Below are 19,495 nucleotides of genomic sequence, written 5' to 3' on the forward strand. Positions count from 1 at the left end.
AGAAAAAATTACAGAAAAGTCCTTGAACTTCTTCAACTATCACAACTTAGTCCAGGTAAGTTCGTACGGTTTATAATTTAACATCTATATGAAATGTTAGATGATATAATATGATATAATAGATATAACTGTTTTATTGTCGATGTAAATTTGTTTGAGAAATGTTAATGAATTTCAATACTTGGTCAGATGAACACAAGATAGAGTACATTTGAATGACGGAGTGTTATGTGGGGATTGGGGTGGAGATTGATGTGATGTGATATATATATTTTTCCCGAATAGGCTAAGGTTCAGCATTTGTTGCGAACTCTCGTGTTATACTCCCTGTTTTGGCATGTTATCTGGTGGATTAGCTCTTATGAGCATTTGGCATGTTTTCTGTTGGACTAGCTCTTCGGAGCAATTGGCGTGTTATCTGGTGGATAAGCTCTTATGAGCATTTGGCGTGTTTTCAAATGGATTACTTTGCTCGTATCTATAAGTCATTCATCAAATCATAAATTATTGTATTATACTTATATAATGACTTTGAATGGCATGGCATGTAATTGATATCTAGAATTGATTATTTTGCGGATATGTATATTATTCTTGAAGAACTTTTGTTGAGCTTTGAATGGAGAGATGCATTTCACCAGTATGTAGTTGTGGATGACAGGAAGCATGTGTTATTGGATCATTTTTTATTGAATTGTTATATTTACTTTGGTAAGATTTATTATTTTTGTACGTCGAACTTACTAAGATTTAATAAGCTTACTTGTGTTATTTTCTGTTCTTATAGATAGTTTTAAAGGTTGGACGGTCAGATCAACACTAATCACACTATCGATCCATTTTTGGTAGTTTTTGGAATGTTATTTTGGATTATATGGCATATAATAGGCTTTCTTATCATTTTTATTGTTTTAATATGTAAATTTTTAATATATGATCTTAAATGCAAGTAGGTTACTTATTATGATATATGTGAACGAAAGAAGATGTTCTTAGTACAAGTTTATTGTATGTGTTATATTGAAATGATGTGATTTGAAGTGCCTATGATAGGTATATTGGTTGGGTCTAAGTTGTGTGAATTAACATGTTTTGGTTAATAATTCATTTTGTTGTACAATTGTGTATGCTTGTGGTACCAATGATAGTACATTGGTTAAGCACTTAGGATGGTTGATATAACATATTTTAAGATTGTATAATGTCAATTTGAATAGGTTTAATGGTTGATAAATGAACTACTCAGAGTCCAAGTAAGCTTGAAATGATAAAATTGTCTGTTAAGGTTCATTTAGGTGCACATGGCCTTGGACACGACCGTGTCACTTGGCCATGTGCCACACACGGTGTGTTGCATGGCCTAGCACACGGCCTGCGACACAACTGTGTGTCTCAAGTCAAAGAGTTACATAGTCTGACACACAGCCTACAACACGATCGTGTGGTCCAATTCAGTGAGTTACAAGGGTAGGACATGGGCTAAGACACGGCCGTGTGTCCTTATTTTGAAAGTTACACAGCTTGAGGCATTCTATACGGCTGTGTGTCCTCTGTTTTGGAATTTTTTCAACTTTTTCTTAAAACCTCTAATTTGTTTCGATTTAGTCCTGAATCACTTATAAGCTATATTTAGGGCCTCGAAGGCTCGATTTAGGGATAAAATGCATATCATTGGTTGGTTTTTAATAATGTTAATATATTTAATAATACGATGTTAAATGAATTTTGAGTGATTAGTAATATTCTATAACCCTAATTCGGTAACGAAAACGGGTTAAGGTGTTACAGAATAACATGAAAATTCTTTTTCGGGTTTTATATGAGCATATAGATGCTTTAAAGTCAACCCGAGATCAAATAAGAACATTTTTGCAGCACTCTTAAAATTTTAGATCAAATATTTTATAAATAAATAATTCAAATATTCAATCATATCATCAACACCTAGATATTATGATACACAGTTGAATCCGAGTTTTAATAGAGCTTATGAAAGCTTTTTTGTTGACTTGAGCATGAAATAGGATCAAATTGTAAAGTTTTAGAAATCCAGGGCCGAAGTCGAGACATCATCTCCTCCACGTCGTGATGTCACCAAACAGTTTATCATGTCACGACGTCAAGCCACCCAACATCACCTATTGTTCGACCAACGTTGCGATGAGGAATTGTGGTCATCAAGACAATGACTGTTTTTGGCAAAAATCAATTCATTTGGTACCTATTCCAAGCCAACTATACCATTAACTTATTAGGTGCATAATTTCACCTTAATTTTCTACACCATACCAATGCATTAATCTATCCATTTCTAAACCAAACAAACTAATATGCCTCAATTTGGCACCATTTCAACCAATCCATCCCAATCAAACATCAATTTATACATTTCATGCTTGTAAGCTATTCAAACCAAGTTTAACCACACCAAATCGAGTTCAATTATGCCAATTAGATGCCATACACAACATTATGCAAGTTTCTGATTCATACATCTATGCATATGAACATTAATGTGACAGCCCAAAATTGACCCTAGTCGGGAAGTGGTTTCGGGACCACTAAACCGAGTCACCGAAATGTTTGAACGTAATATTTATTGTCTAGAATATGTATTTACGAATGTGTAAAAATTTCAAGCTTCGGTTTAGTCGATTGCATGTGAATTCAGTTAGTAGGACTTGTATGTCACTTTTGAAAAATGATAGGCTAATCTATAAGGACCTAATAGTACATGTAGTCAAGAGGAGGACTTGCATGTCAAAATTCCCCCAAGTGCTAGTGGCGGCCATGACAAGGAAGCATGGGCAAGACATGTCATGAAACATGTTGGGTGAGTGGTTTATGTTGAAATAAATAAAATAAGGTGCATGAGTAAAAAAAAAAAGTGTGTGTGTGAAGGCTTTCCCCTTCCCTCCCCATTGCCGTGCAAGTGAGAAAGAAAAACAAAAAAAAAAGCTTTGTTCATCTTTTTTCCATCCTTTTGGCGAAAATCTCAAGGGAGAAGAAAGGGTCCTTGCTCATGGTTGGTTTGGGATAGGTTGGCCATCCTTGTAGCTAGATTAAGGTATGTTTAATATGGTGCCATGAGATTCATGCATGTTCTTAGTTGCTAGTTTTAGTTCTAATTAGTCCATGATTCAAAACCTTGCTATGTCATGGGGATGATAGTATGAAATGAAAATTTGAGATAAGTAAGGTTAAATTTGATTTGGTAAAATCGGCCACATGGGTGTATATGTTTGTAAAAATATATTTTCTTTGTTAACTCCTTACAATCGGTTGTAGGAGTAATAATGGCTTATAAGGTTGAGTTGATTCATGATGTTGTATGTTAGGATTAAAATACTTGAGACTAGATTAGCTTAATGGTGACCATGCATTGGCCTTGAAGCATTAAACAAAGGTTGGTTGAGATTTTGATATTTTGAACAAAGATAGTTGTGAAATGGGGTGAAAACCATTAAGTTATACACATAAAAATCCAGCAAGAAGATTAAACTACTAAATGTATTCATTTTAGATCAAGACATCAAAGAGGGAGAACCAAGCAAAGGCAAAGCGAAGATAATCGAGTAGTAGATTGGGAATCATTTCATCCGATATAAGGTAAGTCATTAAGCACTTATTTGTACTAATTTAAAGGGGTCGTAATGTCTAAGTAATGTTGCTGAATGGAATGGTAGAATATATATATAAACATGTATGTATGTGGTGATAAAAATATTGAATTGAAAGAAAAGAGGTGAGATGTATTGAATGATCGGTTCGGCACTAAGTGTGCGGGTGTAAACATTTATAATCACAAATTGGCACTAAGTGTGCGGGTTCAAATTATACAGCACTAAGTGTGCAAGTTTGATTATATAGCACTAAGTGTGCGAGTTCGACTATTAAGCACTAAGTGTGCGGGCTTATGGCACATCCTCTAATAAGCGTACACGTTCTACGTCTATGCGCCTTACCGAGTCAATCATGGACAGCGATGCGAGTAAACACCTTGAGCTTATGAGGAATGGACATTTTATTTATATTTGGAATTTTGGTTTGGTAAGTCTTGATCTATGTGGTGATATTGCTCGAAAATAAATGCATGCAATGTCATATGGCGTAATGTATGAAATATCAAGTAGGGCTTGGTATGTGACCAAACCGAAATGCCTAAAGAATTATAGTACCGTTTGGGGTGTGGATGGAGGATTTTAATCCGCCTTAATTATTTTCTTTTATGGTATATTATTACTGAACGGCAATATAATGCTTATGGCTTCTTGAGTTATATACTCACCGGTGTTTGCTTGTCGCCATTTTAGGTTTCTCGGACTCGTCCTTTTTGCGTGCTCGTGATCGTCATTGGAGTCATCACACGGCTATCAACTTTTGGTATCTTTTTGTGTAGTCGGTTTAGGAGAACATTTTGGCATGTATAGGCTAATATGCTTTGTTGAACTTTGGTATGTAAACTTTTAGCCATGCGAAAATGGCATAAATGCTCGGTTGGATTTAGTTCTCCAATGTTAAGTCACAAGTCTTGGTAATTCGATTTCCATGTCTTATGCCATGGTTGATTATTTTGGTATTAAAATGCATGTTATGGCAATAGTGTAGTAGGGAGATGTTGGATAATGATTAGCCTCTGGTATGGCTAGTCATGATCATGATTTGTGACATGTATGATGAATCACTAGTTAGATCAAAGGAAATCATGAAATAGGCATAGTTGCTTTAGTGACAGGTGCTGGCAGCAGCAGTAACGTGAGATTGAAAAATCACTAAAAATAGTAGGAATGGTATTAAATAGTAAATAAACTATGTAAATGTACCTTGATGAATCTACTTTTATATAGAAGAAACGAAATGGTCATATGAGTTATAAGTTAACAGATATTAAAGTTCTTGTGAAACAGGGCCAGAACGGTTTCTGGATCCCCTGTCCCGACTTTGGAAAATCATTGTAAATTAACCAGAGATAATTAGGAGTCATGCCATATATGTGTAGATTCCTCTCTGAGTCTAGTTTCTATATAAACAAACGACATCAGTATTGAAGCCCTGTCCAGGGAGATATCCAATTCGTAATGCTCAAAGGTTAGTGTAGTCGATCCCTGCAACAGGGGAGACTTTAACTAATAAACTGTACCAATTGGCTTGACCAAAAATTCTAGAAAAAAATATGTAGATGGAAATATGAGTCTAGTTTCATGGAAAATTTGCGAAACTGATTTTCGAGTTGTAAAACTCAAGTTATGAATTTTGGAGCGACTAGTACACAGATTGGCAGCTTGTCTGGAAACTCTCAATAAGTGGGTTGAAGTCTGTTAACACCTCGTGTTCGACTCCGGCGACGGTCTCGGGTTCGGGGTGTTACAATTAAGTTCTGTAATTCCATACATACTAGGTTAACCAACAATCAATTCAACATTACTATTACATAAAACCTATGTACAAGCCACAAAACCGAGATTTAAACGATAGAAAATTTACCAAATCAATAAAAAGATAGTGTGAGTTCCTCGGCAATCCGCTAGACACATTTCGCAAGTTGGCGATCTAAGGGGAAAAGGAAACGACGAGGTAAACATATCGAATGCTTAGTAAATTCATAGGCATTAAACCAAGTAACTTACCTCAGTTTATAATTAAACACTACATGTTACTTAGCTTGGTAAAGCTTGCTTAACATGGTAAATCAAATATAAAAAAGGTGAGTTAACCTTTAGCCTCATCATATAACAATTCAAATATGAAATAAGCAAAATAACTTAGAATCACATTTCAATATCATTCCCAAAACCAATTCAACATTTAACCATATGAACATCATTCTCATAATATCATATCATTTCATTTATTTATCAACTACATATCCAATTTCAATTTAATGTCAATCATTATTTCATTTCATTATTTGAATTCTGAATCAAATTCATTGATTCATCACATTTCCATATCGACCATCCAAGCACATATAATCGATTCGTATGATCTTTTACATGTTATCGATATCCATATATCACAATGTGTCTATAAAACATCAAATCATAATATCAATTCAATTCGAATATCATTTATCCAATTTACATTTTGTATCCCTAATAACTTGACTCGAATTTGGACGGATACACAGATCCAACCAATCACACCAGTTTGACACTCAGTGCCTCATCGAACAAATCCGAAGTATATGCATTATGCCCTATGCTCATCGGTATAATCAAAGTGATTTGGCACCCGATGCCTCATCGACACGCAGTCGAAGCAACTCTGAACTCTTCCTATCCTATGGCATGCCAACTATATTCGACTCTGCTCGAACAGATAATAGCGTAGCAATTTACTCAATTTCATTTATAAGCCAATTTATCAATTCAATGTTGTCATTTAATCATCCAATTATTAATTTATATGCATAATATTATAATTCATCTAAAGCCAATTTTGCAATTACAAAAATATATAATACTTTCAAATATATTCAATTTAGTCATTTATCTCAAACATAATCATATCAACTTGATTCAATTCAACTAATCAATCTTATATTGCAATTCATTATATTCAAATTTATCAGCCAACTTGTCATTTCTTTATGATTTAGTCTATATCTCACCTTTTAGTACCAAATTGTAAACAATCCAACTTTCAATTAAACATATTTAAATTTATAATGTAAACAGATAAAAATTTAACACAAACATACGTTATGAACTTACCTGGTCAAAATAGCAACAAACAACTCTATAAGGACTAATTAACAATTTTTTTCATTTCCCCAATTATCTTCGATTTGGTCCAATTTCTAATCTATTCAATAATTCAATTCAATTTATCAATTACAGCTCTCTTATTTCATCCTACTATAAGCATTTATCAGCTCAATTTCATTATTCTAATGCCTCTAAAATTTGCATTTTATTCAATTTAGTCCTTAAAATTAAAATTAACAAAACTTTCAAAATTGAGCTTCGATTTCTCAATTGATCTCAATTTCATCTTTCTACAACCTTTATTATCTATAATTACATAAATTTCATGCCAATTTTAAAATATTACACTTTAGTCCTAATGTTCAAAATTAACAGCTTTCACTTTACAAATTAGTCCATTTTCATATCTAAGCTTAAAATATAACCATGTAACATCAATTTCATCAAGAATTAAACAAATTTTTTTAGAAACTATAATGGTTTTGAAAAATGACAGGTTGGTTAGTTAAATCGAGCTATAACAATCACAAAAATGTAAAATTTACGAATAACAGGCTCGATTTGACTTACCATGCAAGTGTCGATTGTTTGGAGCATTCGACTATGGCTTCTTGATGTTTTTATTTTCTATTTCAGTTTGTAAAGAAAGAATATGAACTAAATGGTGTTCTGTTTCTTCTATTTTTACTTATTTACATATTATAATATTATAATTATAATTTTAAACATATATTTTATCAATATCACTTACCAAATTGTCCACCAAGTTCTAAAATGGATTATTTTCCCTTTTAGGCCTTGGTTTAATTACTAATTAAATCCTTAAACCTTTAAATAACTTCTACGATTTAGTCCTTATACCTTAATTAGTCACTAATTCGATGAAATTACCTATCCAAAATTCAATTCACCTATATAATAACTCTATGAATATCTAATAAAAATATTTATGATCTCGATTTACGAAAATGAGGTCCCGATACCTCATTTTCTAACTTCACTAACTTTAGGGTCGAAATACTTATACCTTAACTAACTATCCAAGTACCAAATTCGTTAGACCAAAATTCAATATAGTACTAAAATTGACTCATAAATATTAATTAATAACATTTACAAACTCGATCATCGGAGAACGAGGTTCCAAAACTACTTTTCCAACACCACTAACTTTCGAGTTATTACAAGTCTAATATTCATAACTTGTTTAATACATATTTGATATTGGCAGAAGTAGCAGTTAAGTGGTTTAAATGGTTAGCATGTAGAAATTGTTATATGATTTGAGGTTGAGATAATGATTTTGTGTAATTTTTATATATATACATGTGATGCTAAAGGTTAAAAATAAGCATATGAGAATGATATATGTTGAAATAGTTGAATTGAGGCATTTGATGGATTGTTTTAAGTGGTCTGAATAGGTACCATACGGACCTTGTAACACCCTATACCCGACCCGATTTATTGGACCCAGATATAGGATGCCATAATACTTAACAAAATTTTAGAACTAGCGAAATCCATACTGAACATATTTCTTATTTATTTATTTTCTTTTCTAATTCAAAAGATTTTGAAAGAAACATTATTAAATACAACATGTTCTCAAAAGCAATATAAGACGTTACACTTAAATATTTGTTAAAATCGACTTAATCATGGTGTAGAATACTATTCATCATATATCCAAAAACACGCCTCTGTATGCATAATATCGTACTTCAAATTGCCACATTGGCGTATTCTTGGCTTGGTCCCTTCTAATGCACTAGTTTAATTCCAAGAATCTGCATTACAAATAGATGCTTGTGAGTTCAACAGAACTTAGTGAGTCTTAACCAATATTACCTTTAAACGTTGTTGTTTGATTCCTCGACTTGAAGATTTTGGACTTCCTTTAAGACTTTGGCAAATACTTTTCTGATTGATGGTGGATAACAGTGCGCTAATTTTTACATTTGACCCCCTTATGCATATACCGCTCGATTGAAAAATCCCAGACTTCACACCTTATTGTGGATCCTAATTCACAATCTCTTTAAAGATATAAGTTGGATACATTCCTCAAAATGATATACATACGGATACTACTCTTGGCGGATTCTTATACTGGCTCGGCGGTCTGTCAACACTCTAGTCACACTGCATCTTCAAATTGATCCAAACAACGAACTTAGTTTGATGAATGCAATATTTTAGATGATCCAATAGAAACTTAGATGACTTTGATACATAATGTTAAAACTTCCAGGTTTGGCGAACACTTACACCACACATAATTACAGATATGCCAACTCTCTGTCCTAGCGGGTTACCATGGCAAATTCATTAGTCGGTTACCCTGTTGAAAACTCTTTCAAAAAATGCCTCAAAGGCATACCTAGATCTCACCACAAAGACAGACTAAAAACTAGTCACTTAAGCATTATAGAATTTACCATATAGGCTTTCTAGACAACTTACTGCAAAACCTTTCCAGATAACTTCGCCATTAAGGCTTCCCAAATAATATGCCACATAGGCCTTTCAGGTAACTCACTATAAAGGCTTTCCAGATAATGTGTCACATAAGCCTTATTTGGTTTGCCACAAAGGGACCACATAAAATATCGTGTTTGACGATATGGATTTACTTAAACTCAGCATTACCTAAGGTTTGCCCATCATCACCCCCGAGACACACAGAAACCCTAGTAGATAAATACGGCTCATCCGCCATTTCCAAAATATGCCATGGTCATGGTCATGGTCTTTCCACACATCTGTCATACTGGTATTTTTTTCATGCTCACTGTCCCATCGGATGTCATCAAAGCACCACCACGTGGCCCATTATCATATCACATATTTTTCCGACACTCAGCTCAAACCCCTTTATTCCAACCATACTTTGTCATGCATTATTCAATTAACATAATGAACACATTTACATATATTTTTCTCATACCATAATAGAGTCATACTTTCCAACACATAACTTCTTATGCATGCTTACCACACATCGTCATATTCAAGCAGCATATTATACACTTCATTTACATACTTGCAGATGCTTCATAGAAAATTTGCACACACGTACATAGAACAACTCCTTAAGCACAACTACAAGAACATCAACCGTACAAGAAGCTATCATAAAATATCACACAAGAGTCGAGTTTAGAGACTCACCAGAGACCCACCTTTACCTCCAGTTTGAACTTCTATTTTGGTTGTCCTTTCCAAACCAACAGCAACAATTGCTTAAAATATCATGGGATTTCCATTAGAATCCCCATCACAGATAGTTTACTAATGTTTCAACTATATGGACCCCCATGCAGGGCATTCTTCTCACACCGTACTGTTCTTGCATCTTTTAACATCCTTATTGTTCAACTATTGTAACATATAGAGCTATAAGACTTGTCAGAAGGTTGAACTATCCACTAATTAAACGAAACCTTAGCTTTAGCTTAACAAAGAAGAAGATAACATTTAGGTTAAAAAGAAGGACCAGAACGTCAAGTAGAAAAAAAAACCATCTCTTAAGTCCCCCTTCTCTATCACCTTATCTATACTCTTTGTCCCCCTGATTTTCCTACCAAAAATGGGGGTAGGTAAAAGAAAATCTAACGAAGACCTACGTTACTGTTTGATCAGTCATGGAGAGGGTCAAATCAATTTAATTGACTCCTAACTAATCATGTTACAAGAACCAACTTAAACAGTACTCATGCAAATCGAACGTACTATACCTTGGCGGTGACTCGTATATAGCACGGTCTTAAAGACAGTTAAGTCTCCTACAACTTTCTCATACACTTGGTAAGCTTTTCTTGCTCAGCCAAAACTTTGGAGGCGTACTATTTGTTAAGCGTATTCTTTCTTCACTTGAAGATACCCTATCATTAAATCCTTAGGTATGTCAACGGGTAGGTACTTTATGCCACTATGTGTTAATACTCTAATTCGTCAACAAGCGAACAATGTGGTGGATTATGGTACCATAGTGCGCCCAAATATTTAACATGCATACCTCACAAGTCTTTTTGATCCTTTTTTTGAGGTGTGACAAACCTTTTGAAAATAGTGAGTGACGTCGCAAAGTCGAGCCCTCAGCATAGCAACAAGGGATAGTCAATGAGTTATATCATAAGCTAGAGCTCCCAAAGTTGTAATGTCAAATTGATAGTCTGAAAATTTTACAATTTGATCTTTATTCGACCTCATGTTATCTAAAGAGCTTTCGAAAGCTCGTATATGATTGTATAATATGACTTAATGATTTTTTAAACTTAAAAATATGTATTAACTATGAAAATGAATTGTAATTAATTTTAGTTGCTCCAACAACGAATGTGACATCCTCTAACTCATACTTGGTGACCGAATCAGGTATAGGGTGTTATATAAAATACGGTTGATATTTTCTCATTCAAATATAATTTTGTTATTTATTGCTTTTTTATTGTGGTGTTGTAATAGTATGAGTAACACTTTTGGAATTACCTCATCTCAAATCATTTAACATGTTTGCCTTTTTTCTTGTTGCATATATGTTATTGTTGAAATATTATTCTTTAAGATGTTGCAATTGTAACACTCAAGTTCTAGCGAATTTAAAGTTTTGGGCGTATTGTAGTAAATAGTCTGTCTCGCATGGTGTTATCCGCCCAAAAAATTATTTTGGTGTATACATGTGGGCGTATAGTAACCGCCACTTGAGCTAGTAAGAATTTGATTTCATGATATTCTGCTATATTAAAGAGACATTCGTGTTAATAGATAAAAGAGAAATATGGGATAAGTATTCAACAAATGTATAGTACGCCTGGTTCGTATAGAATACTGTGCTAGTTAGATTTTAAGTATCTGGTTAGAAATCAATTGTATAGTTCAACCTGAGAAGTTTGATGAAGGAAACTTATTTATACTTTTCTCAAAAATTGTAGGCCAATAAGAAGGTAAGTTCTGATACGTATGACACTTGTTAAATTTCACGAAGCAAAATCAGTCATATTTATATGTGAGAACGTGTTCTAAAAGAGGTTTTTCTTTCTTCTCATTCTTCTTTCTTAAGTAGTATATACTAAAACCTTCCTTAAATCTGACTGTATCCTACATCAATAATCTAGAGGCTAAGGTCCTTTTATGATTAGTAGTTACTTCGTATCAGGGTAAGTATTTCAACTCTACATGTTAAGTTCTAAATGAGTAAATCTATATTGGTAATTGAATAGCAAGATTGTAAGTATAAGATTTCTGCACGGGATTGTCAGCGATTGAAATGATAAGTAATTTTTATGTACAAGAGTATTAATGGTGAAATTATACTTCTAAGAAGTGGTTGTTGTTGGTCCGTGATGGATATTTGGGTCTGGAGCTTTGAATTGCAGTAGGTGAGATTCAAGTGAGCCTATATTGGCTCCTATATGTATAGTATTCATATTATGAGTCATGTATGAAAAATGATTGAACTATAGATCCAAAGTCATGAATTGTATAATATGTTATGATTGGTGTACGAGTATTGAAACATTGAAATATGTTTGAGTATGTATATGTCTGAAATGTATGTTATGATATGCGTGTTCGGTTTGGGTGTATATTAGTAAAGTAAAAAGTTGAATTTAGATTGTGTCAATGCATGAAGAGTTTGTCAACAGAGTCTATGTCTGTTCACTACAGTGGTGTTTGATAGAGCCCGTCAAGACTTAAAATAGGAACTCTGAAAGAAAGTTCATGGCCATGACACCGTTTGAAAAAGAATTAAAGAATGGTGATTACCCAATGGGGTTCTTTACGTGTCCCAGAAAGATGATAGGCAAACTTCACATAATGTGAATTTAGGCAACTCCATATCGTAAACACGACAACCAAGAATAACCTTTGTGGTGAACTCTGAAATAATAGTGTAACGCCCCAAATTTTATAATTCTACTTTTGTAACCTTTGACACAATTGTGTATCTGCTTCAGTGGTTAAGTGTTCTGCGTGTGTGTGCGAGATCCTAAGTTCAAGTCTTGCATTTGGAAAATTTTAGTATTTTTCTAACTTAAGCCTTACACTTGTTCAGCGAGCTTATATTAAATTATTTATAAAACCATATCAGAATGGGCCTGCTAGTCTGGTGGTTAAGTTGAGTGTTTGTTTGCTGAAGGTCTTGTGTTTGAATCCCTGCGTGAGCATGGGAGTTTATTTTTGTTCGTTTAACTGAAAGAGTTTCGGTCAAATAGGAATTCTGAGTAGTGGGTCAGTGGAGATAATTAAGGGGCTTGGGAAGTTATCAGGTTTTATTTTTTTACATTTTTTTAAAAATTTTGACTTCCCTTTCCTAAAATTTTGACGTTATTGAAAATTCCCTTTTCTTTTCTATTGTTTCCTTCCTCTACTCTTTCGATTTTCGTGTTGTCTCCTTCTTGTTCAACAATTAAATTCGCTCGTTTGGTAAGTGTCATTTTGTCTCTATCTTATCGTTCCATAGTTGGTTTTTTGAAAGAGCGCTGTTTGTTTTTGGTTCTTTTGATTAGGTAAAGATCAAGCAGTAATTAATGCTTCTGCAGAGATTTGAACGTTTGGGATTTTGGTTCGTTGTCGGTAAATAACCGAGTTCACTATTTGATGTTCTAAGGTTTCATTATGAAATATTCTCGGGTTAGTTTTCATTTGTGTTATTAAATTCAGACTTTGATAATGTCGATTATAGGTTCTAGAGATCTCAGGATTGTAATATCGATGAAAATGAACCAGGTATGTACTCGAAATGCAGAAAGGCGGGATTCGGTGAAAGCCAAAAAACCCCACTGTCAACACCACACAGGCGTGTGGTCACTCATATGGTAGGCCCTGTGCAATAACACGGCCGTGTGGTTGACGAAAACAGAGTCGTGTTTAACACACGACCATGTAGTGTTGAAGTGTGGTTGTATAGGCCACACAAGCTTAACCAAAATGTGGGTGTGGGCCCACACGGGTGTGTGGAAATTTAAGCCAAGCCGTATGATCCATACGAGGTCAAAGTCAATTTGGGTGTGTGGGCCACACGGGCGTGTAAGCCCACATAGACGTATAGGCCCATTTAGCTAAAATGTTTCCTAGGGTTGTACGGGTCGCCCAAGTTGACTGTGAACCTACCGTAGGGTCGGTAAGCGTTACTTAGACCCTAACTCGTGTGATCTGAGCATACAATATATGTATTGAGCGTGTTAAATTTATGCATGTTTACTGATCTGTATGTATGATTGATAACTGAATATTAGCATGTAAGCATGTATTTTTGTATATCTACATTGAGCATGTTTAGTTGCATCTGCATTGGGGTGTGATGATTGATTATTGGAGGAAGTGTACTGAAAGGCTTTCATGCCATTATCTGGCAGCTTAGCTGCAATATTACTGATATGTGCCGCATTCGGTATGACTTGGTGTGTAGGACTGGGTGGGTGTTTTAAACCCCACATGATGTGTAGGGATGGTTGGAGATGGTGTGTAGAGGCTGGTGGATAGGATATTGATTTTTGCTACTGTATGCATACTGTATCTGAGATGGGCTAAGGCCTTAATTTATATCTGAACTATATCTGAATGAGCTAAGGCCTAAACTGTATCTAAATCTCTAATGGGCTTAGGCCCAGACTGTATTTGACTAATAACTGTTGTTTGACTGTATGCATGTCTTCTGTGGGGACTACGTACTGAGTTTACGTAAACTCACCCCTTCCTATTTTATCTGTATAGGTAATCCCCAGACTTAGACGGATCGATGTGGCGAAGGGCTCAACGGTGACCACATGATTATTGAACTGTTTTAACTTCAGTTGTGGTGTTTATTTCCTATTTGTTTTCTGGGGTATTTTTGATGTAATTTGGAACTGTTGGACTATTTGCTTTTGTTTTGGATTTTAACTGTTTTCATGAATTTTAGAATTGCAACAAAAACTTGGTTTTATTAAAAGCAATGTTTTTCCTAAACGTAAATGATTTTTTTTAAATATCACAGTTTTAAAAGCTTCCACTACAGAATGTATTTTTAAACGAATCAAATTAACGAGGAAATAGTTTTGAAATTGACGAAGGATAAATAAAATTTAATAAATGAAACGGTTTTAACTTGATGAATTCAATCTCAAATTCCATTCCATGTAACATCGTCAGATTCGGCTATAACATCTAGGTCGGGTTTGAGGTGTTACATTTAGCCTTTATGGTGAACTCTAAAATGAATGCCTTTGTGGCGAACTCTGAATGGATCACCTTAGTGTCGTACTCTATCTGAATGTTTGTATGGTGTTCTGCTAAGTCTATGTGGCATGAATTGTCAAGAATATCTGGTAAGCTATGAAACTGATTATTTGTCTTTATAGAAGAATATAAATTAGGTATCATCTTTTATGTTCACCATTAACCGATTTTAAGAGGAAGAAAACCTCCATGGATGAGTACTTGGTTTGGTTAGGTTCATTATAGTGATGGTATGCGTTTTTCATCTCGTGTTTAACTAGTTTTATGTTTTTGAAATTGTTTTAGCTTAATTTAGCTAGTTCGGGGGTTAATTTGCAAAACTGTTAAATGTTGAAAGACTCACCATGAATGTTTTTGAATGATTTTTTTTTATGTTAATTGATAGATTATCAATCTTTGTTGAAAAATAAACAAGTTTTGTTAAGTGATTTTTGATGAATTTTGGAAATAGGGATTAATTTGTTAAAGGTATAAATTCTAGGGTTTTATTGTGAAATGATGATAAATATGGGTTGTTTCAATGTCCTTTTCATATTTGATTAGCATGGATTTAGATTAAAATGGTTAGATTTTAAGTTATAAGCTTAAGGACTAAATTGTAAAAAGTTAAAACATTAGGGACAAATTGATAATTTTGCGTAAATATGAAATGTGAATTAAATTGAGCACTAGAAGTATTTAATTGATTGAAATTGTCTATTTAGATCAACATAAACCACGTTCGGACTTAAATTGAGGAAAAGCTAAAACTTCGGATTAATTCGATCTAACTTCTACGCCTCTAGTCATCGAGGTAAGTTCGTATGAACTGTAACCATTTTTATGCCAGTTAAATTGAATCTTCATTATATTGGTTTGATATAAACGAACTTAAATATATATATATATATATATAAATGTATCAATGATATAATGAATTGACAGATATCGAGTCCCAGTTGAACCTTAAGAATTCTTAAGATACAAATGACATATCATTAGGGATTTCATGTTTCAAGTGCTGGTCTTGAATGTCCTACCGATGGCTGAGGTCCTGCATTTATTGTAGATTCTCCACAGCTCGTGTGAGCAGTATCATGTAGCTTACATTCTGACCAATAGCTCATGTGAGCAATGATGTAAAGGAAAGGTTATAGTTATATGTAAAGGCACACTTCGTGTGAGCTTTCCCGAGTATCCGATGTAATTTTAGATGGTTCAACGGGTAAAAAAATAGAACGAAATGGTAAGTATGCAAATGGATTGAATCATGACTTGGTGAAAGGATTTATGAACTAAATGATGTTGTGCATATGGAAATTACATATCTTATGGTTGATTACTGTAATACCCCTACCCGTATTCATTGCCGGAATAGGGTACGAGGTATTACCGAAGTTTACGATTTTTTTTAATTCAATATAGCCCCTTTATAAATATCTAACCTTCGCTGCAATATTAAATCGAGACCAATCCACTTCAACCAAACCAATTCAACATATTTTCAAGATAAATTCATGCATATTTATAAGATAACGTCATCACATACCCAAAACTAGGTTTGTTAACCATACTAATGGCTAACTTTATATTCATTTCACGTTAACATTTACTTTATTAGCTTATAAATGCCATTGATTTCCAAAATAAAGTTTCTTTATATACCGAAATCCTTAAGTTGATAGTGTGATGTGTCTCCGACCAAATCCGACCTCCGAGCTCTTAACACTACAAAATAGGGAAAAAGGAAACGGGGTAAGCACTTCGTGCTTAGTAAGCTTATGTAACAAGAATTATACTTACCTAATATTTTCAATACAATACAATAAACATTCATATATCCATTCAATGCATTATTACCCTAATATGCACAAACTCAACATTCAAGTTAGTACAATAATTTCCATGTACCAATAATATATACCATGATTGATGAGCTCATCAATATCATAATTTCCATTTCCTTGTTATTTTTCCATATTTATCCCGTTGAATTTATCAGAATTTCGATGGATTTTCAGAGGTACACTTTTAGTGTACAATTTCGGGTTCGTCAATTCATATTCATGTGCGCACATTTCCATTTCAGAGAGCACACTCCCGCGAACCTCAACCTTGCAGTGGGATTACCAGTCCAGGCTAAATCCCCTGCAATATAAACTCATAGAGTATTGTCGGGATTACCAGTCCAGGCTAAATCCCCTACAACGACAATTACTCTAATGAGCTTGGATCTGAATTACCAGTCCAGGCAAAATTCAGACCCTAATTCGGATTACCCGTCCGGGCTAAATCCATTTTACACATATTCTTCGGAAGGGCTATATCAAGATAGGATCACCCGTCTAGGCTAGATCCTTTTTACCATCAATTACTTTTTAGAGATCCATCGAACTTTTCTTTCATTCAACCGGGATTTCTTCCCATTTTATCAAATATATCAATGTTTCATTAATTTTCATACAATGAACATTCAAATCATATTCACATCAATAACATACAATCTCAAGCATTTAAGAATATAATTCAAGTTACACGAACTTACCTTGATACTTGTTTGTAAACAAAAAAAATCTACTAATTCTGAACTTTTTCCTTTCCTCAATCTAGCTTCGTATTTGAATCTTCTGGATTTAAATAAATAAATTTAATTTATCAATTTAATACATTTCATGTTCATATGCAACATTCTCTATAATTCAACTATTATTATTTATAGTTTATTCAAAGTTGTCTATTTGAGTCATAGTCACTAAATTATTTATAACTCGAGCTACGGAACTCAAAACTAAGATCCGTTAATTTTCACTGAAACTGACTCATATATCTTCTTACCATAAAATTTTCAGAATTTTTGGTTCATCCAATAAGTACAGTTATTCCTTAAAGTCACCCTTGTTCTGTTGTCTGATAATTCTGACCCTTCTTCACTAAAAATTAATTATCTCTTCATACAGGATTCAAATGATGTTCTTGTTTATTTATATTAAAAATAGACTCATTCAGGATTTTATATATATAAATTTAAGCCCCTAATTATTTTTATTCAATTTTTTATGATTTTTAAAAGTCAGAATAGGGGAACCCGAATTTATTCTGACCTTGTCTCACAAAATTCATTATATCTCAAAATTTACAAATCCATTGCTTACTCTATTTCTTCTATGAGAAACTAGACTCAATAAGCTTTAATTCAATATTTTTTTCATCTTCTAATTCAATTTCTAAAATTTATGGTGATTTTTCAAAGTTAGTCTACTGCTGCTGTCCAAACTGTTTTTGTGCAAGCTGTTTATTACCATTTTTCCCCTAAGCTTTTAATAAATGATAATTTCGTCCCTACTCAATTAGCCTCTCAATTGAGCTGATTTTTCTCAATTAACATTTTATTATATCACCTTAAACTAGTTTACAACCTTTAGGAATCATAATTTTAGAAATAGACTTTAATTCCAAGCATTTTCACAATTAGGTCCTAAAAATCAATTTCTATTGAAATTACCTAATAAAATCATATCATAAACAAATTAAAGCTTTAATTTCATTCTATTTCATCATAAACTTACAGCACTCAACCATGGTGACTTTCAATTCCATCCATGAAATCAAAAACTAATGAATTTAATAGTAGGACCTAGTTGTAAAAGTCTTAGAAACACAAAAATTAAAAGAAAAAGGCAAGGATTAACTCACTTGGTGCAAAAATTATCGAATACCAGCTTAGATAACCCTCATATGGCGTTTTTAGCTGCTGGAATTGAAGAGAAATGAAGAGAAATCTAGATATTTCCTATTTAGTCCTAGTTTTATTTAGTTAATTTTGCAATATTCTAATTTTGCCCTTAATTTATCAATTTTCCTGCTGATTTCATGCCCTTTCCGTCCAGTCCAAATAAATTTTGGGTCTAATTCCCTTTTAAATCCTTTCTCATTAGACTCTTACGCTATTTAATCATTCTAGCAACTTTTACACCTATTACAATTTAGTCCTTTTCATTTAATTGACTACCCAAACATTAAAATTTCCTAACAAAATTTTAATACCACATTACTAACATTTCATAAATATTTATAAAATTATTTTCGACTCATTTTTATGAGATAGAGGTCCCGATACCTTGTTTTTACCCAATTTCTTCAATAATTTCTTTTTCTAACTAACCACTAAATCAGTAAAAAAAATTTATCAATATTTTCATACGATTTTCCTATCATATCAATTTTAATGCAAAAATATTGAAATAAATTTCTCTTTAAATCAGATTTGTGGTTATGAAACCACTATTCCGATAACCTTGAATTTAGGCCGTTACAATTACAATTATGTTATGGATAGATATACTAACTTGTGAGTTGGTGATGTTGATTAGGCTTTGCTAAGCTTATGGAATTGGTGTTGAATTAGGTTTAATCTATGTATTGTATTATTGAAATGGTAAGTTATGTTTAAGGTTTATACGAGCTTATTAAGCACTCGTTGCTTATGTAGTTTCTTTTCTTTGTTTTATAAATCATCGGAAGCTCAATTTGGTTGGAAGCTCATCGGAGACCTATCACACTATCCAACAATCATTTTTATAGGT

Source organism: Gossypium arboreum, chromosome 1, assembly GCF_025698485.1.
Source record: "Gossypium arboreum isolate Shixiya-1 chromosome 1, ASM2569848v2, whole genome shotgun sequence".
NCBI lineage: Eukaryota > Viridiplantae > Streptophyta > Magnoliopsida > Malvales > Malvaceae > Gossypium > Gossypium arboreum.